Source organism: Lagopus muta, chromosome Z (assembly GCF_023343835.1).
Source record: "Lagopus muta isolate bLagMut1 chromosome Z, bLagMut1 primary, whole genome shotgun sequence".
In the NCBI taxonomy this organism is placed as follows: Eukaryota; Metazoa; Chordata; class Aves; order Galliformes; family Phasianidae; genus Lagopus; species Lagopus muta.
In genome coordinates this window covers 32,958,353-32,984,675 of record NC_064472.1, presented here as the reverse complement: position 1 = coordinate 32,984,675, position 26,323 = coordinate 32,958,353, and the positions used below count along the sequence as shown (strand labels likewise).

At 37.3% G+C, this 26,323-nt stretch overlaps 1 protein-coding gene and 1 long non-coding RNA gene across 10 annotated transcripts in view; one reads left to right on the top strand and one right to left on the bottom strand.

Annotated features, from left to right (window-relative positions):
• The window catches only part of BNC2 (basonuclin 2), a 362,491-nt gene that overhangs the window by 145,881 nt on the left and 190,287 nt on the right, over positions 1-26,323 (top strand). The window lies entirely within an intron of this gene.
• On the bottom strand, positions 1,347-25,106 carry LOC125686575 (uncharacterized). Of its 2 annotated transcripts, XR_007373838.1 has the most exons (4): positions 24,395-25,106; positions 23,128-23,203; positions 2,203-2,283; positions 1,347-1,587 (listed from the first exon to the last, which is right to left on the bottom strand). It is a non-coding gene; the product is annotated as an uncharacterized LOC125686575 (long non-coding RNA). The 2 variants fall into 2 exon arrangements; XR_007373837.1 differs by having other exon boundaries at positions 23,128-25,106.

Below are 26,323 nucleotides of genomic sequence, written 5' to 3'. Positions count from 1 at the left end.
AAAAAAAAAAAAGAGGCCACGTGGAAGCAGAAAGACAAAAAATTATTCACTACGTTCCATCAATATGCAAGAATATCTTAAGAAGCAGGGCCTCAATATATGTAGCAGTTCCTCAGAAGACTCATAGGTCTTCATTAAGGTTGGAAAAGACCACTAAGATCGTCTAGTCCAACCATCAACCCATCACAACCATGGCCACTAAACCATGTCCCTCAGTGCCATATTTACCCGTCCCCCTCCTGTGACAGTGACTACACCATCTCCCTTGGGCAGCCTGTTCCAATACCTCACCAGTCTTTATAAGAAGAAATTTTTCCTAACATCCTTATGACTTAAGGTCATTACATACTTTGCTTATTGTTGCACTGGGCTACCTTAAACTGGAAAGCCTGGATGCACTCCGCCCTTGAAACCACTTGATGCAGTCCAACCTTGAAACACTTTTATAACATGAATCCCATCCCTTCTCCTTTTTCCCTGTAGCTTCTATTGCTGAGCACAACATCATGTGGCATGGAATATCATGGAGTGAATATCATGGAGTCATAGAATCATAGAGTGGCTTGAGTTGGGCTGGAGATGTACGGGCTGCGGTTGGGAAGGAGAACTCCATACCAGCCAGATACAGTGCAGCACTCCAGGTCTTGTTGTTTCCCTTGGAGGCCAAGGAGAACATGCCACATTTGCCAATGCATTGGTGTTCCTCATGTGTTAGACACAGAGCAGTGAGTGATATGAGGTGTTAGTGTGGAACTAGTATGTCGATATGTGGGCATATTATGTTTTATTAATCTATAAAAACAAGTACGATCCTGAAGTGCAAGCAGATTGGCAAGCCTGCAGTGTTCATTAATGTTCACTTCGAAGTTAAGTAGTAATATTACCATCTGTATGTGGACAAGCATTGTTTTTATATTGTTTAAACATTGTCTTGAAGATGGAAAGCTTTTTTTAAATGTTGAATGTTGCCCGTGTTGCTCATTTCTTACAGTTATGAGTGACTTTAAGGAAAACCACTTGCAGGCAGATAGCAGCTGAAAGCATGTATTTCTTTTGTGAATCCTTATACGACTGTTGGAGAAGTTGTCAGTGTGGTATATTCTTTCTAATTCTTCTTTTCCTTTTGCTTTGAATTTCTCAGATTTCAGTTTCTCTGATAGGAGATTCTCCCTAAGATATTAAAGATACCTGATTTAATGTCCTTGCTCATTTGCTCCACGTTTCCATTCCAACAATTTCAGTTACACAAATGGAATGCACAACAACAAAAAAAAGAAACAAAAACAACCTCCCCCCCACCCCCCACACACACAGAAAAAAAAAAAAAAAAAGGAGAAAAAGGAGGAAAAATGAAAAAAATGAAAAAAATGAGTGATGCTGTGTACCCATGGCGCACAGCCACTGTGTTTTGTTATGCAGAATTGCCATTGGTGTGGAAGCGTGTTCTCCTCTGGTGCCCAGCAATACTTGCTTATGCCAGTGAGACTTCCTGATGTGCTGGTACCGATGGACTGCCCTAAAGCAACCCTGCTCTTCTCCCCCTCTTTTCTGCTTGTTTGCAGTTTTGGAACTTGAAACTTCATTGTGCTGTGGAGCATATAAAAAGGAAATAGTTGTCCTTAATATAAAGGATAGTGCAACCTGTACAATACTTCACAGACAGTATATCTGCATATGTACAAGTACCTCACTGTCTGTCCATCTGTCTACATTTCTACCTATCCATCTATATCTTTGTAAAGATAGGGCTTTTTAGCTTTTTTTTTTTTTTTCCCAGTTATTTTGCTATGATGTTTACAAATCCTGTGATTAAGCTGGTAATTATTACTTGAAAGCAATTTTGAATGCCAATTGGATATGATAAATGTTGCCGTTGAGGTGTCTTGATGTAAATATCAAGGCAGCATTTCACTCTCAGTCTATACACAGCATCTTGTGATATTTCAGAGCTATAATGTTCTTCCTTGTGTGAGTGGGTTTTTCCCTTTTTTTTTTTTTTTTTTTCCCAGGCATATTGGAGTGCAAGTGCAAATTTCCATAACATTTAAATAAGGTGCTTCCTGTAATAATGAATAATTGTGGCTGCTCTCTGGTCTGCATTGTAATTAACCATGATCAGACTTGTTTGGAGGAGATACTATTCCTGTTATAATTTGGCAGGCTACTGTGATTTTGCCAGATTAAACAACCTGCAGCACTTACTTGTGGATTCACAGGGACAAGATGTGCTCCTGTTGCAGCAGCTTCTCCTTAAAAGCACCAGAAGAATGAATTGAAAGCAAGCTGTGAAGGATCATCAGTCACATGAGTTAAACAGTGAATATGGACCTATTTAATTTTTGTAGACTGTAGACTCTTTCCCTAATATTTTTCACTACACAATGTTACATTAGTGAATTAGACAGTAAAATTGTATGTTGTGTCTCAGTGCAAAGTGATCCTTATATTTTTATTTAATAGATCTTTCTGGGAAGTAAATAAAATCTCTCTGGAAATAAAAGAAACAAACAAACAAAAACAGCAAAGAAAAAGAAAACCACAAACACAGAACTACAGAAGATCAGTAAAAGAGTACTTCTAAATACAAATAGTCTCTAAAGAAACAGCAAGTGACCTTGTGTTCAAACACAAATGCGGTATGCAGGAGAGTGATCTCTATGGACTTGGTAGCATTGTATCTGGCCGCTTGGTCAGCCTCTGTCTCTCTGACTCTCTCCCTTTTTGGGTTAAAACTGTTCAAAACATTACTGTCTAGTTACTGTGGTGTCTTTCATTTAGATTCTGTTTATTGACTAAACCACAAGGATTCCTGCCCAAAGTACCAGGCAGACTATGCTTGAATGATTTTGATTTTCTAACATCAGCCCTGGGGTTTATTTGGAAAATGTACATACACTGCAGTTTAACAATTCAAGTGACTGCATGATTTTGACCAAAGAGTAAAGTATATCTGAAGATCATTAAATTTAAAAAAAGAAGGGGGGTGGTGGGGGGAGGGAAGGAGAATAAATGTAGTAGTCATTGTACCAGCACTGTGCATGTGTGACACATGGTTTTTGTCTTTTCATCTTCCACAAGAGCCAGAAAGTTTCCTGCCGTTCTCTTTCCAGCTATTGACAAATGATTGCCAGATGTGAGATCTTTGCAGTGTTCTTTCCCCTTCACAAACCTGCAGTGATGGGATATTCAATTCTCCCTTGCCCATTTCATCTCCTTTCCACATCTGCCAGGGACACACAGGCAATACATCCCTACATGAGAGTTTAAAGTTTATTCAGCTCCTCCACTCCCCCCAATAAAACATTAAGAGACAACAGAATGAAGTCCATGTGACTCTCCATGAATCTCAATGCATTTTAAAAGTTCTGGTGCTTTGTTTGTTTGTTTTGTTTTGTTTTGTTTTGTTTTGTTTTGTTTTTTGAGGAGGGGGGTTGGATTTGAAGTTTATTTGTGTGTGTATTTTGCTTATAAACTTAAACACATCTACGTATGGAAAAGGTAATTCAAGTTTAAAACTGCTCAGGAGTTCTGTTGTCAGAGTATATGAATCTCATCTCCTCCTGAAAAAAGAAAAAAATATATATATATATCTGGCACCTTACAGATCATATACTGAAATGATTGTATTGAGTAACTAAAGGAATATCTGACTGCTTTTGTGTGAAACACTTCTTAAAAAATAAGTGAAAAAAACAAGCCTGTGACAGATGTGTCATCTCTGCCTTTCCTTCAGTCTTGCTACTGGATTTTTAGGAAAATTCTGAAGAAACTTTCCTTCAAAGTAGCTTTTAACATCATAAGTGAGGAACTAATCTTTATTGTAACAGAAGTAATTCTGGAGTGGCCACACACATAACTAGACTCACGCACAAATCTTTTCTGGCATTGCTCTCTCGAATTTGTGTTGGTGGGTTATATTTTTCCCTACTTTAAATGTGTTTAACAAAAAAAGGGGAAGAAAAAGAGAGAGAGAGACACACACAAACTTTCCAGCTTCTGACTTTCCTATCGGGTGGGCTAACGCAGGTGGCCTTTCTGTTTTAATACTACACTTTTGGCAATCTGAACAGCTCTTTAGTCCTTCACATGGATCAGCATTTTTTTAATATTAATAATAATAAAAAAAAAAAAAAAAAGAAACACAACTCGATAGAATGTCTGCCATATGTGCTTGAAGTAGTGGATGGAATTTCAGGAGCATAGATGCTTACTTTTTAATCTTAAAAAATGCAAGACACTTGCTTTTTTCTTATCCAGGTTTGCAGTTGCATGAGCTACACGTTCGTTACACTTTTCACTCACCTCTTTCTAGAGACGGAACCTATCGTCTCATTTTCAAAATGATATCCATGCTCACAACTTTTTTTCACTTAAATTGCCTGCATTCCTCCTGTCCCAGAAAATACCTAAGTATTGTGAGAGAAATACTACAAGGGACAGGAAGACAACAGCGATAAATAAGAATAAAGCAAGCTGAATGTGAGCACAACAATTCTAAGGTTTAGGGTTTTTTGCATTCTGCTTTTGAAGATGATGGAGTAGTGAGATAGTATTCCAAGTAAGGATTTACTTCCCACATGGCTGCAATTTGTATTTTTGCTTTATGCCCCCCACCTTTTTTTTTTTTCTTCTTTTTTTTTTTTTCTTTTTTCCCTTGTAAGGAAGAATAGGTTATTTTTAATGAAGCATAGAAAACTTAACACCTTGAATGTCAAGGCAAACAGTTGCATGTCTTTTTATAAAACAATCAGGTTGGAAATTCCAGTAGGAGGAGATGAGATCCTTCAAGTCTAGAATGCTTCACATAATTTGTCCTTACTAATGCACGGGCTGGTTTCTCATGTCTTCCTCCTTCTCTCACCATGGTTACCCAGGGAGGTGGAGAGGTGCTAAGCAGTGGAGGTGTCATCCGGCCTGTGTACTGAGGGAACGTCCTTCAGAGGACGACTTGTCACTAGCCGTCAAAGAAGAGAGTGGCTTTGTGGTCTCTGAACATCTGGCAGCGCTGCACAGGAAGCTGAGGGGGTGTCATTAATTGTGATGAAATAATTTAAACCATCAGGAATAAATGAGGCTGTTAAGCTAAGTTCAGATTCCATTTGCTATGCACATGTGTCTAGCAGCCTGTGTGCAGTTAAAAAAAAAAAAAAAGGAATGAGTTATATTAGCTTGTGAGTAGAAGTGAAACAGATACTGTAAATGAAGTGAGTTACAGTGTGATGACATCATGTAGAACAACATTCAGAGAGTGAGTTTTGTAAAATCAGCATGCAGGAAAGTGGAATGTTGCTTTGATAAAGTTTTGCTTAAGATCACACCTGATGATGATAAATGAAGCGAAGGACAGTTTGAAGGAAAGATTTTGCTCAGCTTCAGAATAGCCTACCCTATAAACAGAGCTTTTGCCTAGAAATGTCAGCAGAGTTATCTGCATTTTATACCTACCAATCTGCTAACTTTGGAATCGGACCAAGGCAGAGGTATTCACAAATACATGAATGGATCACCAGTATAGGGAGAGCCTTTTGAAATGTTTAAGTTTGTTCTGTCAAAGGGAGAGGGGGCACACATATGAGATTTTCATATCTGTGCATCAGCTGCTTTTTAAACTCAGGAATTACACAGTGCAGGATTTCAGTGTTGCTACAAATAGAAAGGGAGGTAGATGATCACAAACTGAAAAAAAGGGATACATTAAATAAAATATCTCGATTGTTTTCTCCTTCACATTTCCAACATAAAAGATAATTAACCTTCCCAAACTAGCTTTACAAAATGTAGTTGAATTGGACAGGCATTATGTGCAAATTCCCTTGTTTTTAGAATAAATTTGTAGGCAATCTCATGATCTGGAAAGCAGAAGTGGTAGGAAATGGTGAGTATGGCATCTCCAAAATACAAAAGTTTTGAAAACTTAGAGATTCTGCACAAATACTTCTTTTGGCATCTGTAACGGCACTGCAGTCATCTAACTGCAGTAGGAGGCACAGCCTGTTGCTATGGCTAGCTGCAGCGTATGTACCAGAGAGCAGATAGACTGCTCACTGTAGTGCAGCTGCACATTGTCTTTAAATTCTGCCATTTACCAGCAAAATATTGCTTGAATTTCTTTCTCTGACCAGATGAGAGCTTGGGTAAATCCTCATGTACTTTTTCTGTCATTCTGTGAAAACAGAATGGCCAGGTTCTGAAATAGTGTTAACTTTTGTTCCATTATTCCATTTCCTGTTTGTGAGCTTCCAGTTTTCTTTGCTTAACTCCCATTTGGAACTGAGGGTGCTTTGGCATTTGAGGACAGAGTACTTTAATTTCCAGTGGATGCCCTGAGGTATTAATAGACCTAAGGCTAGCATCCCTGACTAATTTTTCCACTTTCCTTGACGGGGTCAGTGCCCCCAAAATAATAATCAGAAAACAGTCTTTTTTTAAAAGTCAATGATTCTTCTGGAATTGTAAGTATTTTAAATCACTAGATTAGATGCTTTTCACATAATTCACTTATGTTATCTTGTCTTATGGTGTCCAAACAAGATGCAGTGGAACAAGCAAGTGATGAGAAATTATATAATATTAATGAGAAATTATACCAGTGTAAGGATCACCAGACTTCATTGTATGTAAACCCTTCATTGCTTTTCCTTTGGATTGCATGCTCTGTAGGTGAAATCATTGTTTATTCTAATGTGCGAATATTAAGGGGAAAACCAACAATAACAAACAGCCCTATAAACGTAACTTTTACCCAAGTTATTTTAAAATTCAGAATTCTAAATATTGTATCAGTGCTTCCTTCTGCCTAGATGCTCTGGTTACCAACCAACTTAGGCTGGTTTCAGAGTATTCTCCAGAGTGCTGGAAAGCTGTGGGGGAAAGCCAATGGGAGCGGGAGTCAAGAAGTTAACAACTGAGCCCTGTAAGGAGTCAGGCTGAATATGGCCTGAGTCCTGGAGATGCTCAGCATTTTTTTTATGCTGGGGAAGATTCTGGGTGAGAAGAAAAATTGGTGCATGTCAGGTTAAGGGATTGCAATGCAGCTACTTGTGCTGAGCTACAGATCACTGAATGTGAAAAGTTTGGGTTTGGACAGTCAAGATATTTTCCTTATTTATAAGTGAAAAGAGTATTAAATATTGCCTCCTGAGATTTCTTTACTGACTGTAGATAGATCGTATCTCACCCTGAGTATGTTTTAAATATCTTTGCAGTATGTAGGTTGCTCCAAAAGTAATGCCTGCTATGTATTTCCATGGAAACTACAACAGATACAGAAAGCACAATAGCACTATTTGATACAGCAAATTCTCAGTTACAAAAACACTGTTTTTCAACACATTCACCACCATCTGCATATTCACCAGTGATGAACAAGAGCCTGCACATCACCCTCATAACAGTCTGCACGGCCATCTGGAATGTGGCTTGTCTTTCATATTGCTGCTGCCTCAGCAGAAATGCACAGCCCCTGCCTCACTATGCTCACATCTACTGTTTGGTCTCCATAAACTTTCAGCAAGTGTTGACGTATGTCAGTGAATGCCATTTTTTCTGCATGGAGAAATTCAATTCCACATTTTTGCTTCATGTGCACTTCCATGTCAGACACCATTGTGTCGAGTGCCCCTCTGCTGCCATCTGTCACATGGTGACAACATGTAATGGTATATTGGTGGGAAAGTTCAACCTCTACTGCCAATACCACCCTTTCATTGTATAGCATAATAAAATAGGAGGCATTACTTGTGGAGCAGTGCTTGTGGCATGTATTTTGTCTATGTAACTACAGAAAACAAAATGAAGACTTTTGGTTTGTTTATACTGTATCTGAGATACTGGAGTTCTCTCCCCATCCCTTCCAAAGGATTTTTTTGTATCACTTGTAACTTCTGTAATTTATGCTTTGGCCTGATAGGAGTGCCACTTCTGCCTAATCCCTATCATGCATCAGCTACGTTTGTTTACATCCTGCTGGAAGCTGTGAAGAAACTGTTCTTTGGTAATGTCACCAGAAAATGAATAAATAAAAGCATTCTGTCCCCTAGGCTAGTATATATATTTCTGAGGAACAAGCCGTGTGTGTTTGTTTTAGATTACTTAAATAACTGGGTTAAACCATGACAAGAGTGGAGGAGGAGTGGGAGAGAGCAAAATTATGAACAATGAAGTGAACACAGTTTTGCAGACACTGTTGAAACTTAGCAACCTCAGTTAAAACTAGCAAGCCTGAGAATGGGCGGAGAAGGTATCTGTACTAAATTAATATAAACATTAGTCTGCTAGCCACTGTGAAATGCAAACTGTTCAAGTTGCCTTTAATACCTATAAAATATGATTTTAAAGACCCTGGACTCTGTTTCAGGAATAAACAAGAAATCTCATCCTTCGGAATCATATATTAAGCTCGAAAATGTTCAGAGATATAAATTGAGCCTATTTTGTGCAAAGAAATTAAGTGCATATTTAAGTTCAATATACTTTGTTTTGCAAAGCTGTTCTGTGAGATTTGTGATGGAATAGCAGAAATATTGTGATTGTAGAAGATTTCTGTATGTATTTATCATCTATAAGGGTGATTTTGTTTGTCAATTCAGATAGTAGAACTCTGAAGGAAGTTGCTCTGACTTCTGTGTAAGGAGCCATACATTTTACTCCCAGTTTCAATTTAATTTTTATTTTTCCCCTACTATGGGAATTTTGTTCTTTTAACCCATTGTCCCCTGCCTCATTAAGTACAAATACCCTCCAGATATTGTTTTCTCAGAGCACAGCAAAGTTCATTATAAATGCAGCTCACTGTTTATGGGCAGTACTGCTTCATGCTGTTTTGGTACAAAAATATTTCACTTGCTTGTCAAGTTAGATATTAGATATTCCTTATGTAAACCAAAGCTGTGTTCCTTCGTGTTCAAACAAACCATGAGTTTAGCTACTATCAATCAGTAGCTAAGTTATGCGAGAAACTTTCCTTGAATTCTGCATTCATTGGTGCTGGGAAAACAAACAAACAAACAAACAAAACAAAAAAAAAAAAGAAAACAAAAAAAACAATAAACTAGAAATTAAAATACATTCATCTGAGCAACTGGCAAGTCCATAGAATTGCTCTGAGCTTGGCTCCAACACTTATACCAGTCTGAATTGCAGACAGAACATTGGAAAAATTGGGGCTTAAATTTTTGCATGAAAATTGATGGAGTAACATGTGGTCTAGTTCTACAAATGCGCTAGGCACCTGTGGCTTCCACAAATTTCAGGGGCATTCCAGAAATCCAGTTTTGAAAAACAGGCCAAGAAGGTTAAATTTCCTTTATGGAAACAAACAAATAAATAAATAAATAAAAATGTTCTGAGCGCCATTTTGGTGGCACATTTTTCTAGATCTTTGTTTTAATAGTCTGTGTGCCTGGTTACACCCTCTCAATCAATGTTCTGCTGCTGAGTGTGTTGATTTTCTTTTGGGTAACTGCTTTGAAGCACGCTTCCTTCTATGGCACCAACAGGTAGCACAGGACCTTTGTAATTCAGTTACAAATATTATTATTATGAACTGAGCAATTAGTGTCTAATGTGGAAGGCATTCCTAGACTTATCCTTCAATTATGTTCAATTTATTCTAGTTTAGAATGAACACCATATATGACAAGGTGAAATGGCACATATAGATGTATTCTGTGCTGAGAAACAAAAAACGTCTGACTTACTGTTAACTAATAAAAAAAAACTGAGTGGAAAATTTAAGTGTTTAATTTTGAAGAGGCTGTTGCATCTGCCTCTGGTTTTTCTTAAATGAAGCAATTTTTTATTAGTGACCTTTCTCTTAGCACTATCCTTACTAACTGTTGAGTATATGTATGTGTTATTACTGTGGTTTATGAATCAGGTGGTGACATTTTTCTGATAAATTATCTGTGAAAAATGTATTTGCTTTTTTTACAATTACAATAAAAGTACAAATATATCATATCTAGATTTTTTTTTAAAGGACTTGCACATGACAGGGATACTAAGCAAACATTTTTCACAATCTCTGCTGAATTACACAGATAGATCCCAGTTAGATTTGATCTATTTTCTAGAAATCAGTCAAGTCAGATATTTTTCTGCCTTTACCAAAACAGAAATATATCACTTGGGCCTGAGATGTATCACAGAAAACCAGAACTGCATGGACAGGAGAGAAGTGTCATTGGCAAAGTGTTTTGCATAATCTGAGGTTTTTCATTTTGGTTATATCTGTTATATATATCATAATATAAGTAATTGGATAGATATCACTAGTAGATGTCACTGCTAAGAGTTGGAAGAAATTATATTAAACATAGCACTTATGAGGGAAAAATTTATAGTTATTTTCCTCTACTCCATTCTTTGTCCACAGCAGTCACTTTCATTCCCTTGCATCTACCTTTGTCCCTCTTTTCCGTTTTCCATATATTTTCATAGTTAAGTAGATGTACATCATTAAATGGTATGCTACTCAAGGTACTTAGATACAGCTTCTCACATATGTATGTGTGCTCTGTTGTCTAGAAAGGAGATTTCAGGGGGCCAGGAAGGACGTGTACCACAAACAACTGTCTTCAGTAATGCCTGCCACTCTGCCACACAGTGGGTGATAACTGCCCTCGCTCCAAGTCTCTCATGAACTTGCAGGTTGCTGTCAGGAAAGGGAAAGACACATCTAAGCTGTGATGGAGCCTTCAGAAGAAAATATTTTCTGTTTTTGCAGTCAGTGCTGGAGATTAAATATCACAGGATGTGCCTTACTGCTAAGGCATGCTTTTGGGATCATAACGTAGGTAGCTGAAAGGATTCTGCATGTGATTTTGCATTTCAGAGGTAGGTGATAGATGCTAAATTTTGCAAATGTCTGACTTTGAAGATGGAATTATGTAAACATTCTTGAAAAAGTACAATGCAGGTGAGGGAACATAGTTTGGTTTTATTGTTGTTTTTTTGTTTGTTTGTTTGTTTTCCATTTTATTTTGTGTTGCTTATTTTATTGATTCTGAAGTAGAATACTTTTTATTTATGTATTTATTTTCATAGATTACCAGGTAAGATACATTGGATAAGCAGATGAAACAAGATCAAAGATTAAGGCAGAGGGCCATAGGGTGAAGCTAAATTCTTTAATGCTGCATTCACTTGTATAGCTGTAGAAGCCATCCCATACTCTTCCTGCTCTTTTCTACCTTGTACAAGAAGTAACAAGGAGGAGTTAAAAGACTCTAAAAATGTGAAGAGCAGAATAAGAAACAAATGCCATTGCAAGATCCCATTACCTGGCTACCTAACTGGGGACACTAGCATAGAAATAAGTCTACCTTTCTATAAACTTATTCCAGAGTATGACTGTATTTGTTATTTGTATTGAATTGGTGCATAGAAGTTCCAGCTGTGGAGCAGGAGTCTGGCCACTGTACAGAGAATGAATCTTACAGTGAGGAGATCTCAGAGTGGGATGTTGCAAGTAAGGTAAATCTCCATACCAAACATCAACAATAACGATGAGTGCCATTATGTGCCATCAGTGCCAATAATGAAAGGAGCTAAAATTTCATTTTCTTGATTCAGGTTCTGTTTTGCACTGCACATTATTCTGAGATTTCTAGTGGCATGCTGAAGGCCAACCACACAGGTATTGAAAGAAATTAAAGAGATGGTAACACAGTTCGGTTGTGAGAGACTCAATTACATGTCCCTCTTTGGATGCTTATGTAGGTGGTCAATATTAGTGTGAGGGTGCTGTGTTTCTTTTGTTCAAGCTAAAAGCTATTGATCTGCTATGAGATCTATGAGAAATGTTTCTACTGGGTACCTGACTCTGTACCAGTGGAAGCAAATACTGTAACATGGCATAAGAAAATAGGATCAAATCATTATGATTGTAGGCAAAACCAGAGAGACTCCTGTAGACAAAATGGCATATGAAGACCGCTTATGAGCAATAAGGCATTTCTTAACTTAAGTGTAACATGGGAAGATAAGATGGAAGTTTATATTTTCTTTTAAAATATTTGCCTTTAGGGGTTGAGAAAGTGAACTCTGTGGCTTAGTGTTTACTTTGTATCTTGTTCTCTGCCATCCTTTATCAGGTAATATTAACTCACTTTATAAATCAACCCAGTTAATATACGAAATACTGGATACCCCATAATTATGTTATAACCTAAAAATGTGAAATGTGGTTTATGAGTAGCTGATTTTCTGAAAGTCTTTTAAAATCTCAGCATGTGGATACCATGACTAATTCTAACTGCCTCAGAACAGTCTGAGATATTTTCCTTTGTATGAAAATTATGGAAGGGGTTGGAGAGAAAGGCCTATACCATAAGCCACTAGGTCAAGTTTTTCTGATCCACTGTCATCTACTTTTCATTCAGATGCTTGTGAAGAATCAACTCATTTTGGGAGGGACTGCTCTCGGTTACAATCAATTTAAAATCTGATAATCTATCAGAACTATATTTCTAGCAGTAGCAAAATGTATATTTACATTGCAGTCTGTCCAACATGAGAAATGTCAACAATATTAAAGCATATTCCAACATATTCTAGCAACAGTAGCTCTATCCAAATTCTAATCAAAGGTACACTGTAAATAGCACAAAACTAACTTTTATGTCCTGCAGTAGTAAGCAAGTTATATTCCGCTTAAATGTATATATATGTATGTGTAGCTATATAGATGTATATAGCTATTACAACAGTTGTTGCATATTCACTTGGATTATTTTTATGGCCTACATCTTGCTGTCAGACTCTTCTACATTTTAGTTACAAACATAGGGAGTACATTGTTGTCTTTCCCTTTTTGAAAATGGTCTGTCAAAGATGCTAAGTAACAACTGGAAGACTTTAATCCCCTTCTGCAGAAATGACAGCACAAGCTTTCATTCTTTTACCTTTCACAGATATTAAGGCATGAAAGATGTTTTTGTACATTGGAAGAAGGCAGTCTGTTGCACCTTAGGTCATGAGTCCTGTTTGTGGCATATACTGTCAAACTGCAGATTCTGCTGACATTTTCTGATAGGGTTCTTTGTACATTCACAGGAGTAAGGATCAATATGTGCCTTTTCTGACTCTAAACACCACCAAGGACAGAGTGGTAGACAGCACTTCAAGGCAGACAGGTTGTTTTCTCTCCTGGATCAGGTGGGTGACAATACACAGCTGCAAGCTCACAGGGGCCACTGCAGCTGTGTCTCAGCCCCTGGTCCCTAGGGAGAGTGATGGTTGGTGGCACTCATTATTTGGAGACTGGAAAGAATTCAAAGGAAGGACAGCGAGTAGTGACTGCTTTCAAAGTGGATCACAAACTGCCTTCAGTTAGGAAGAGTGAATCATGATAAAGATGCACTCAGTCACAGACATGATTATATCACTTTCTGCGCAAGCTCCACCATTCAGCTGCTGAGCTCCTGCAAGTCCCCACAGGGCTGCTGATCAGTGCCTAGCTGAGTCACCATATTTCCAGCAACCTCATGGGAACTGGGCCTGTTGGAAAGACGTCCTACTGCAGGACATGCTGCTGTAGCACGTCCACCTGGGCTAGCTGCTGCCGTCATCAGATCCCCTGCAGGGCACTGACTTGGCTTGGGGCAGTGCAGAGCTAGCTGTAATGACCACAGTATGACCTAACCTCCTAGTAATGACAGTACCAAAATTTAGTAGGATAAAATCATTTTACTTGTTGGTTTCTTTGACTATAAACTCATAACCTGGATAAAATTACGTGGGATGGCAAGTTCTTTACAAGTCCTTTTGATAATTTCTGCAAGAAGTTTCTTCACAGCTCTCTAGCCTTCTCGTACTTGCATACTGCAAGTTATGTTGTTATGTTTCTTAAAGGAGCAGTAATCACTTATAACCTCCCAAGCTGATGATCTTTACCGCATTGGACAAATGTAAACAAAGCTTTTTAACTCAGATAAAATAGCTTTTAAAAGGTTTGATTTTTGAAATAGATCTTTTTTCTTTTTTTCTTTCTTCCTCTTTTTTTGGGGGGGGGGAGGGGGGGTGATAACAACAGGCTTTTTGTTGTCTGGTTGTGACAATTTAACAAGACTCAAGATCTGATGACGGGGAAGTCTGTGACAGGTTGCTTCTGTGCTGTTCATGTGTACTCTGAAGACCAGATAGATTATCTGACTTACTGTCTCTGTGACCCTATACAAGTGTCTGTTATTTAGACTGGAAATTCTCAGTCCAAATTGTCTTTAAAATTTTAAATTTTAGCTATACTTTTTACCTGTATAAATTTCACAATTTAAGGATTATAAAAGTGTATTATGAATGGTTTAGGAAATACTGGCACATTTAATGTGCAGTTTTGAGGAGCTTTTCACTTTAAAATAAGCAGGCCTAGGGAAAAATCACTTCTGAAAATGTGTTTGAGCAGTCTTCTTGTTTTGGAAGACCCAAAAAATAGGGAGCCAATGACATTATAAAAACATGTCACATTTCATTACCTAGTTTGCTAACCTATCTTTTTTTGCAGAAAGACTACCAATATCATACATAAACTCACAAATAATCAGTTAATGTCATATATATAATTATTTTCTCTCTCTGAGATCCGTTAAACAATACTCTTCATGCTGAACACACATAGAGATACAGATAATAAGATATACATTCCTATGCCATGGTGTACAAATCAGTGAGTGTACCACATCAATGAGGGCTGGAGAGAAAGAGGGAGAGAGAGAGAGAGAGAGAGAGATTTTCAGCAACCAGTACAAAAAAAAAAAAAAAAAAAAAAAAAAAAAAAAAAAAAAGGGGGTTGCCAAAACTACTGGAAGGAAAGAAAGCAGAGAATTGAAGATGAGAAGAAATTAGGGTAACGTGTGGATATAAGAGCCCAAGAGCAAAAGTATGTCTCATGATATGAGTGTCCAAGAACACTATAAAGAGATAATGTATGTCTTAAAATCAAGTCAGAGAAAATTCAATAAAAGAAAAATAAATATGTAAAAGATATGTGAAACTCCTAATTCTAAAGAGCAGAATAATATATCCCTGAAGTAGATTACAAGGTGAAGTGAAATCCATAGCAGTTAAAAGGTTACCAAATGATACAATCAATCTATAATAATTATGTTTTCCACAAGCTAAGAATACAAACATATAGTTGTGTTTTGTGAAGCATTACTCAGCCAGGATACTAAGGTCTTTAGTATACCCAAGCATCCATAATGTGAATGCTTAGATTCTTGAGATCTATGCAGTTACCTAGATTTAAAAAGTTAAATATATTTTTAAAACTGCTGAACTGAAGCTTAGATGTACAAAAACAAGGTACAAGATAAATCCTATAGCTAGTTGGCGAAAAGCATGATGTTAAGAGTGTGCTGCATGAAAATTACATAATTGGGTACAGTAGTGGGAAAGTTGTGAAATGATGATGGATCTTGTAAAAGGATAGCAAAGCAATTAAAGAAATGTGAACTATAACTTGCCATACATTATGCAATTTGTTTAAATGCATACTTCCTCTCTTTTATGAAGCAGTTCTTTTAAAATACGTAGGTCGATCTGAAAGTATCCTCTATCTGAAAGTGCCTCTTGTTTACTTCCATGCAAACTACTACAGATACAATTAACACAATAGCACTATTTGTTACAGCAAATTCTCAGTTACAAAACACTCTTTTTCAACAGTCACTACCATTAGCTATGCGTTTTCACCAGTGATAAACAAGAGTCTGCATGCCATGCCCATTGAAACATGCACCAGAAGAGATGACCAACTGTTGCTGTCACCAATACTGAAACACATCACCTGGCACCTCACTGTGCTCACTTTCACTGTTAGGTCTCCATTAATGTTCAGGGAGCATCTATGGATGTCAACAGGTGCCATTTTTTTCTGCATGGAAGGTTTCAGTTCCACATCTTTGCTTCATATGCACTTCTGTGTCAGATGCCATTGTGCCAGAGTGCCTCTCTGCTGCCGTCTGTTGCACAGCAGCAAAATGTAATGTAACATTAGTGGAAAGGTTTGGCCTCAACTGCAGAATCACCAAAATCTGCCTCTGATGTTGTGGAACAACATAATAAAATAGGAGGCGTTATTTTCAGAGCAGCCCTTGTAGTTTTAAAGTTATATAGAGTGCCTGTCATCCAGTAATGCCAGTAATATATAAATTTGGAGGGTAGTGTTAAGTGGAAAAATATTTTCTTAGGCTGTTGGAATGGTAAAAAGGACTGAAGCAGATGGGGATGAGTTGAATTAAGAATAATTCACAATTGACTTAAGCATAAATACCTTCTAATCCTTCCCTTTCTTATGGAACCAAGATGCTTTCACTAAAATCTGACAGTCTTTGCATTTTTTGTAGTTAGATATCAGAGATAGAGCAGAACAATTAGAGTGGATCTGGAAGCAGATTTACAGTAATCCATGATTTTATGTTTTGGGTTATTGCCTATCACAGATCACTGGTGCTCATTATAGAAGAAGAGCATGCATGAAACATGCAAGAACAACATGCATGAAAAAACGTTACAAATTAAAGAATGCTATATTTTACACCATACAATTTGAAATAGTTGGATATGACTCCATTTGCTTGTGCCTATGTTTGCTGAAAATTGTGTCAGTTTAGTCTTCTGCTGTTTGAAATGTGAGTTCAGCATTTGTGATGCACTGAGTTGAAAAGCCAGTGTAAAGCCTCTTTGAAGTTTAAGTGTTGTACAGTGTTCTTTCACAGTTTATTGCACATTTTGTGATGCACATATCTGTGCCAAACCTGCATCACTTCACATTCCCCTTACAGCTGAATTTCAATTGGTGAACATTGGGTGACTTGAAGTCTGAGAGAACTGGTGATTTCAACCTGTAAGTTTGTTTGACTCCTAGGAAAACAAAAAATGGTTTGGACAAACCGTGGGAAATTTGTTTTTTCTGTTTTGGCTCAGGTTGGCTTTGTGAAAAACAAAAACAAAAAAATGCATTGATATTTAAAGAGCTCAAGAGATAAGAGTCCTTTACTAGATTTTGTTTGGCAACTGGTGAGCTCTGTCCTCTCCAGTGTAAAACACTGTGTGACTACTTCAACATGCTCTTTGTAGAGTAGCATATTTCATGACTTTCAAGGGATTTTGTGACAATTAGAAAAAAAGAATGTGAGAATTCTTGTTTTGGATTACTTTTGTTTGTTTATTTGGCAGATAACCATATGGCAAATGCAGTTGTTTCCCAGTAGACATATCCAATTGTGTATGGACTCAAAGCCTGAGGAAAGAATTGGATTCGTTGTTGAAAGGGTCATAGTGTGTAGCCTGTTAGCCAGAATTTTGAAGAGTAAGCAAATCATTAAGCTTTTGACATTCAGGGTTCTAATTGTGGTTTTGAGTATTAAGTTAAAGGATCAAATAGTGATAGTCTCTTTGGACCATCTGGAGTTATTCAGGCCAGCAGTAAATGTTCAGCAGATTTAGGACTGTTGTTAAGTTTCTAACGTTGTTTTCTGTGGTGTATTTTTTTTTTTTCCCTTCTGTTTATTCAGGGGTGGTCTTAAGGTCACTAATAGTAGGTGCTTCAAGAAAATATTGGTGTTTTGGGACGGTGACATCATTTTTGTTCTGTGTGGGCAGGCAAGTGTGATAGGCCTTTGCTTTCCTCAGTGGGAGAAATCAGTAAGTATGGTATGGCCAGAAGGTCAGTTGTTCCCAATCAGAAAGTGCTGACCCTTTGCAAGCTCATCAACATGTCTTTCATTTGTAATGACTGTGCTTAAGCAAGTCTTTGTTCATTAAAATATGCAAGCAAAGCTGCTCCTTCTTTCCATGAATAGTGACTTGCTTGCTGATTTAATGAGGACCAGCAAAAGGAAATGTGTGGAAGCTTGCCACTGTTCAAAATGGTGGGAAAGTGCCAAGGTGAGCAATGCGTAGGGCAGATGCAGTGATCTCACTTCTCCAAAACCAGCACAGATTAGATTTATTTGCTAGAAATTTTGCCTCACCTGTGTTTCTTTTTTGTGTCCCCTTATCTTGTCCTCCCTCCCAATCAGACCTCATCTCCCGACGTTAAATCCAGTATAGAAGCTTTGAAAAGTCTGAAAAGTGGTGTGCATACAGACACGTTTTAATCATTCGTATGATGATTGGTGGATCCATGCTGTTGAACCACAATTATTGATCCCCTACTGTTGAAGTACATGGTCGAGGAAATTTGGTCTGCCTGTTACTGTCCGAATAGGAAGGAAGCCTGAGCTATCCTAACCCAATCCTTCCCATCACTGAGTTGCAAAAGGGTGGTGTGAATCCTCCATGGTGGTGAATCGGTTACCTTGCATTAGAAGGTGTTTGACTTGACTGAAACTGAAATGTCTAGGTTAACATGAATGAGTGCATTTGATGTGCTTGGGATGGATGATGCTGTCCATTGCCATCATCTCCAAGCTGGCTAACAGTTTAACTGCTTGATGGTAACATAGCTGGGAGAGCTGGCCTAGTGTAAAACTCTTTTCAAAGCAAATTTCCATGGTGTACTTTAAAGATTCACTGTGGAGATGTTTCTATGCAAGCTACATATTTTACATATAGATTATATAATACGTGCCAGACCAAAGAAATGCATACTGTATATGCCCAGGTTAGTTCAAGACTGTTCAAATCACTGTTTTCAAATTATGTTCAAATAGCTATCTTGTTAGTGCTGTTTTTTGTGTTTTTTTTTTTTCTTTTAGATCCAACTTTAAGTTCTGATAAATCTTGTGATGCAAAAAATTCAGATGGAGAAGTCAAGAATAAAATATTGACAGTGACCATAGGTGACAGTGATTCATAGTAGAATAGGATTTTTCTTTCACAAAATAGGTCATCTCCCTAAAGTTTGCATTTTAGCTTGAAAAGAGGATAAACAAGGAAAATTTGTTAAAAATGGTACTTCACGGTCTGGAAGCAAAACTGCAATTCTAATAACATTTTATTAGCACCTGAGAGCCCACATCTTTGCTACAGCCCCCTGAATGTTTTATTTTTGTTATAATTACAGTATCTTGCCTGCACTTTGTCCCTCTGATCCTTTGTTAAAGCCCAGATCACTATGTGCAGACTGTGCTTGTAGGTGTGATTTATTGAGTGACAAGTAGCTGTAGGGTAGAACACACGCCTCTGTACCTGAGTAAAGTATTAGACATCACAGAGCTGGGGGGGGCGAGAGAGAGAAGAAAAGCACAGAGCAGTAACACAGCAGCTCCTGGATACAGATCAGACAAGAGGTTCTGCCACAAATCACCTAGAAACATGTCAGACGCTGCATGTTTGTTGTTTTACACTGAGGGCACAGCCGTAGTCCAAAAGTATTGATTCTTTTCTTTGTACAGAGACAGAAACTGTCAGCTCTAGCAGGCTGACCTTGGTATGGCTCAGACAACTATTCCCCACCCTGCCTACCGTATGAACCCCTCAGGAAAAGTCCAGGCAAGATATGCCAATGTCCGTTTCACATAAACAGAGAGAAACCGAAGCCTGCCGAAACAGCTCCTGTCTCTCCCTCCAGAGGTCCATGGTAGCAGTTCTGCACCACATTCCCTATGACAGAGAATTCGATTTTTACCAGTGCCTCAACATTCAAGAGACATTAATTCTACTTAATCGTTCAAGAATTCAAGAACTGTCTAAAGAAACATGTAAGAAAAAAATGCACCGCTACTTCTCACAAAGAAAAGGCACTGGCTTTTTTTTCCCTATAGATCTGCTGGGGGGAGCGGGAACCAAGCCCACTGTACCCTAATCACAGGCAGGAACATTTTAATAAGACTGTAATTATTTGTGTTGGTATAGTAAAATGACCCAGGCATACTGTATATTGAAAAACATGGCCACATTTCTGGGAATACTTGAGCTAGCTGTAAGTATTCTGTTGTTTCATTACAATGTATTACACTGCAGCATAATTATGTAATGTGTTTACAAGTGTTCACTGTTTCACTGATATTATTTCCCAACTTTTAAATACCTTTCCTCTTCTGTCCCCAACCCTAACACTCGTGCTTGTTCTACGGTGAGCAGAAAACTCAACAGCAAGGAATGCTTTTCCTATGGAAAAGGTTAACCTGAGTTACAGGCTTGATTCCAGCAAACAACAAACACAGTTTAGTGTCTGTGAAGATACAAAAGATTTGCAAAGCCTTTATCTGTTTATAATTACCTTCTTCAACCTGATTCTAATATATCTCTGTGTTCTAGTAGCACACATCACCAGATGATATGCTTTCTTCGGTCAGTGAGTGATCTTGTTTTTCACTCTGGAAGTTTATAAAGTAAACTCACACTGAATATCATCATTATTCATTCTGTTTTTATTTAAAATACTGTCTTAAAATTCTCACCTTTTGGAATTATGAATTGGAGGATACATTGAGCATCAACAGTTCAAACACGTTTGAAGTTCCTCCTAGTTTATGCCTGCCTGAGTGTTGTTTCCCTGTGCATGGAAGTGTTCAAGGCCACGCTGGATATGACTCTGGGCAACCTGACCTAGTGGGTGCTCTGAGGCAGGATATCAGAACTGAGTGATCTTTAAGGTCCCTCTCTAATGCAAGCCATTCTATGATTCTGTGATTCTATGAAAATACAGTGCCATTGGTCCACTGTCTAATAACTCAAGCAATATTCCTTCATTACCTAAAATTTATAAGATGCTATATAGAAGAAATGGAAGAATAATGTATGAAAGGAAGTGGCTGTGTTTTACTTGTGGCAGAAAATTACTGTAATCAAGAATAAGAAATTCCAAAAGGATGAATGGATAAAAGAGCAGACAGAGGTTGTAGTGATTGCTTTAAGACTTTCAAATTTTCATTACTAGTTGCCAATTATTACTTGAATTTGAAAATATGTTTCTTGCTATATGCAATTTACAAAGGAATGAAGTAGATCGTAATAGAGATTTATTTAGCTTTGTAGTATGAGTTATCTAATTCTATCTATGTTTCTACTGAAAGGTTGTCACTCAAACATATTATATGAAATGGAAGCACTCTATCACCAAGTCAGAGAAGTTTTGTCTTGTTGAAAAGCAGCATGCAGGTTATTAATGGGAAAAGCACCTCTCTGTGTAAAAATAGCATTTCAAATTTTTTTTTCAGGTTTTGCTCATTAAAGTAACTTCTGAAACGTGTGAGTTTTGAAAGCGTAAATAATGTTGAACAGCAGTGACTCAGTAGATTTTGAGAAGTGCATTCTAGACAACATTTTTTAAAGAAAATACCATGCTAATATGGCACTTCGTTCTAAAAATGTATACTTACTGTATTGTACAAAATACACACATGTTTCAGAGAGACATAGAGGCTCACTGTCACCTGAATTATTTCACTGGTTGATCAAAACCTAGTGACTGCAGTAAAGCCATGATATGGGCAGAAAATAGTTCCCCTCTTTTGATACTGTTTGTTTATGGATTTGATAGGATTGTGTATGTGAGTCCTGCCTCTCCTCATTTACAGTTTCTTTCCCTTTTTTCATTCAGTAAGTGCAAAGAAATTTTCAACAATTTGAAATACAAATAAAATCATGGTTAAATCTTTCACGGAATGAAGAAACTGAGTTATTTCCAATTACTTCCACTGTAGATTTTGTCACTTCGGCACATCACATGGCATTCTGAAAAATCATAGAATCATAGAACCATAGAATGGCCTGGGTTGTAAAGGACTTCAAAGAGCAATCAGTTTCAACCCTCCCACCATAGGCAGGGCTGCCAACCACTAGACCAGGCTGCCCAGAGCCATATCCAGCCTGGGATGTTTATGCATGAAAGAAAACTTTGAGTTCTTGTGCATAAGAAAAATTCCCTCTAGCAGGAAGATGGTTAATACTTGAGAGGAATCTATGCTTTCCCATCTTTAACTTGTTTCTATTTGTTGTACTAATTTGGACAGTGTTGTACTAATTACTAATTTGGACAGTGAGCTTTTCTGTTCCTTTTGCCCTTACGTTTTCAGTACTACTGTTGTTAAATAACTTGCCAGAAAACATAAAGACCTTCTTTCAGTGAAAAAAGGCTGATAATTTAAAATTACATTTTTTAACATATCTGTTAGATTGAAAATTATATTAAAAAAAAAGGCCAAACTGGCTGGCTTTTTCAATTATTCCAAAACAAAGACTTCATCATGGTATAGTGTTCATAAGTGTAAATGCTTCCTAGATACAAAAAATCCTCCTTTAAGGTAATCATGAGATGAGTAAGGCAGACAATGCAATGCAAGCAGTGTATATTTCAGATATTATAACATGCGAATAAGACAAGCAGATAATAATATTAACTAGTCTAGAACACCAATGAAAGAGATATAAAAATGGCTGTGCGTTGGACACTGTGTACCCTAAAGTCCATGTTATTCTTAAGGGTGAGGTATTCTTCTGTTCTCTTTGTGTAGGTCATAGTCACATGATGTGGACTTATGGATTTACATTGCTTTTTGAAGTGTCAACTGAGTTATGCCTTGCCTTGTTAGTATCATGTTTGATTTCTTGGACAGGGTCTATAAATCACTATCTAATATGCAGGTCTTTTGAAAATGCACCCAAGGTTTATTGCCAGTAACAGACTAGTGGCCTTATGTGGACTTTTCCATGAATAAAACAGATTGATGAGCCATTTTATAGCATTGCAAGCTATATTATAAATACATCACCCTTTTCAGTAATTTAATGTGAAGAACAGTCTAATGAGCTACCAGCTATAATCTGCCAGAGAACTGAGGACACTGCTAGGCTCGTAGACCAAGTGATATAACTTTGACTAATCAAAGACTAGAAATTTAAAAGTTTCTAAGGGTTTTCACTTTTTCTTTTACTTTGAGTTTTTTGCTTTCTTTTTAAATGCTAAACACAAATGTTAAACAGAGTAGCAATGCAATACTATCACAAGATTCTATTTGACACATGATAAAAGCAGATGAAAGGAAGAGAGGATGAAGAAGTTTGAAATTTGTGTATAATTATAAAATGGACATATATATATTTTTAAATGAGTATTCAGTATTACTGCTAATATGCAGTGATACAGGAAAATCATTAAAAAAAAATGAAGAAAAAAGGAAGGAAGAATGAGTTTATAGAAAAAAAAGACTTTTTGTGACTATTCCTAAAAATGGTTACCAAACACTTCCTCTTGACTGCAGTTCATAGAGATTTCTGCTTTGATAAAATGCATGTTTTGTGGTGGCAGGAATTTCTGCAGAAATAAATAAAATAAGCAAATAAACAAAACTATTCATAGCCAGAACAGTTCTGAGTATGTGCAATAGTCATACGATGCACGGAAAAGACCATTTATCAGCAAAGCTGTGAGAAACCTGTACATGACATATACATATTTCCATGTATGAAAAATGCTAGTAAAAAAAAGAGTATAAAACTGCATCTGAAGGAGGAGGATAGAAACATGCAAAAAATTATCTAGCATTCATTTGTTACATCTTCCTATTTATTCTTTGTTGTTACAAATCTCTCTGTCCAGATAGAATTATAAAGTAAAACTAGCTTTCAAAGCCTTCTGAGACTCTCTCAGCATCTGACTTCTAGTCCACAGGAGCCGAATTCTGATCACATCAAAAGGATTACTAAAGAAAACTTTGGTGGAGCTACTAAAGTGACAAAATTGATTTAGAAACAATTTACTTACAATGCAGTATTTAAAACATAAATTTAAAGACAGAGTTTAAAATTCATTTTACAATAATAAGAGAAAATGATTATATGATTAAATCATATAGAGAATATCATTATATACAATTATGATTATAGTTGAAGATGTCCTAGAGATTTTCTCAAATGAGACTACAATCTGAAAACTTTCTTTTAACACATAAGAATGTCTTAGTGTCTTAGCATAGTTAAGAACTTAAATTTTTAAAATAATATTTTTCTACTGTGAAGTCAGGCAGACAAGCAGTTGAGCATTCTAGGAGATTTTGTTCCTGCAGTTCGAGTGTAAAAAGTCTCAGTTACACAAACTAGAAGGCAAAGCTCTGAAAACCGTTAATTACAGAATTTGCAACAATGAGGCGTTTTGAATGAAAAGCGTAACATTTTCAGTAACTGCCTCTAATCAGTAGTGGCTTTTTTTTTTTCACCTGGATTTGTATACTGAAGTATGCATCCATACTTTTCACTTATTTTAAAGGAGAGAGCCCCATCGTTATACTGTGTGCCCCATTAAAAAATGTTACAAATAAATCTCAGTTCTTATAATCAATTAATACATGTCTGCTCTGTCTCGAGTTTAAGATTCCAGTTTTGATGACATTGCCCATTTTAGATTTCACTCTGGTTTACAGTGCAGCATATGCTGTAACATTCACAACATAGCCTAAAGGGGAAGGATAGCTTTCCGATCTAACTAAATATGAAGTCCTTCACAAACCTTATGTGGGCAAAATTCCCAGCTGAAATGATGGGATCTTCACCTGAGTAAGGAGTCCGATATCTCAAAACCGGGCTCCTGTCTTTGAATCCCAGTCCTTCCTGAGACTGCTGTTTGAAATCACAGCAGGATCCACTCTTTGACCATTAGTCTTCTGACATACATGAATGACATCATGGCAAGGAGGACTCTCAAAGCAACCGAGGTGGTTCCGTTGTCTCTAAATATGGAGGCCCGGAGTATGTGTTCATAATCATCTTGTCCCTGTTTATTGAAACTATATTCCCTCAACTTGCCTGGAAAATCCAATAGTACTCTTTGAACAGGTCAAAGTCCTCTGTTAAAATTTAACGTCATCCCTGTGTGCATCAAAAGAAATCACAGTCTCAACAAGATGTATCAGCATTTCAGTGTTATGAATATGCATGTTATTTGTGAAAAGCTCCATGACTTTAGGAAGAAAGGCACTATATGAGTGAAAATAAAAAAAGATTTAAAACTTCTCAAGACTCTGTATGCGTAGTTTATTCTTTCTTTATTACTAATTTGGCTGAAAAGGTAGAAATGCTCTTTATAAAATGTGTATGTATGCTGTGTAAATAGGGGAACTTTTCCAGACTCAACTGAAAAAGGCACATTAATGTGGCCAAAAATAGCTAAGCTTCAGAAAATCAACCTGCATGCCATTGCATCTCCTCATGACCTAATAATATTTGACCTACAATGCTCTGTTGCTGATGGCTACATTCTGGGAACCCATTCCCAGAGTGCTGCCATTTAACATTTAACTAGTTTTTTTCGCAAACTTTTATGTCAGAAATAAGTCCCCAGAACACTCAGTGAAAGTGAAGAGGATACAATCACAAAAAAGAGAAAATTCAGAGTAAATGATTGTAAAACGCTGTTTATATACTGACACCCAGTTTTGTTTAAGAAAAATTTCAGAGATACAGTACTAAGGGACGTTATCCTCCCTACGAATTACTGTGATGCTTGGGCAGTTTACAAATAGCAATATTTACAGTATTCAGTAGAAGCATTCATTTGAACTCTTCTTCTGGTCCATAGTTTAAAGAAATGTTACTAATTATGCTGTGATGAGCATTTACAATCCGGTTGCCTTCAATGAATGTTTACCTCATGACATCTGATCCTAATCCTTACATTGCTAGGAAATAAATCATTTCAGTGTTGCACTTTGTGGTTGAAACAAGCAGACATAAACCTTGTAAATCCCAAGTTAAATACACATTTAACTGCGTGAAGAAGAGAAATTTCATGTGAGCATATCTGCAGAGCATGTTTGTATTTCTGAGCTGTGGAAGATGAGGAGAAAGACTTTGCTCCATATGCAGAGAAGGACTGGAGTAGTTTTTTCTCAAGGTGTCTGCTTTCAACCATGTGTTCATGGTTTCTTACTTTCAGAGGACTGCAGAGCAGTATCCTGAAAGCAATACTGAAGCTTTTATTTCTCCCTGGAAGAAGGAGTTTTCCCCGCCCGTGACACCTCTTCATGCTTTAGCACTGCCTAGGGAATTTTGCTTACCCTGTTGCCACTGGATGTCTAGAAGTGCCCTTAGTATTTCAGATCCCACTGTCCATTTTCTCCTTTCTCTTTGTTTTTTAATTGCTCTTCTCCTTTCTCTCCACTCACATATGTTCCATCCTTATAACTCTGTCTGCACTACTTCTGCTTGTTGCTCTGTTGGCCATTTTTAAATGGCAAAGGTGACAACATCCTTGTGTTCTAAAAAGAAACAACAAACCAAATCCAACCCAGGCAAGCCCAACACAAGAGAGCACTCAAGATTGAACACAGCAGGGCTGCCTGTGCTCCTGAAGTCTTAGAATCATCAGTTTTCTGCTTGGCAAATGTAAAACTCTTCTGAGCTGGGTGCAGGACTGTGTCACTACGGGGCCTTGGTTCTG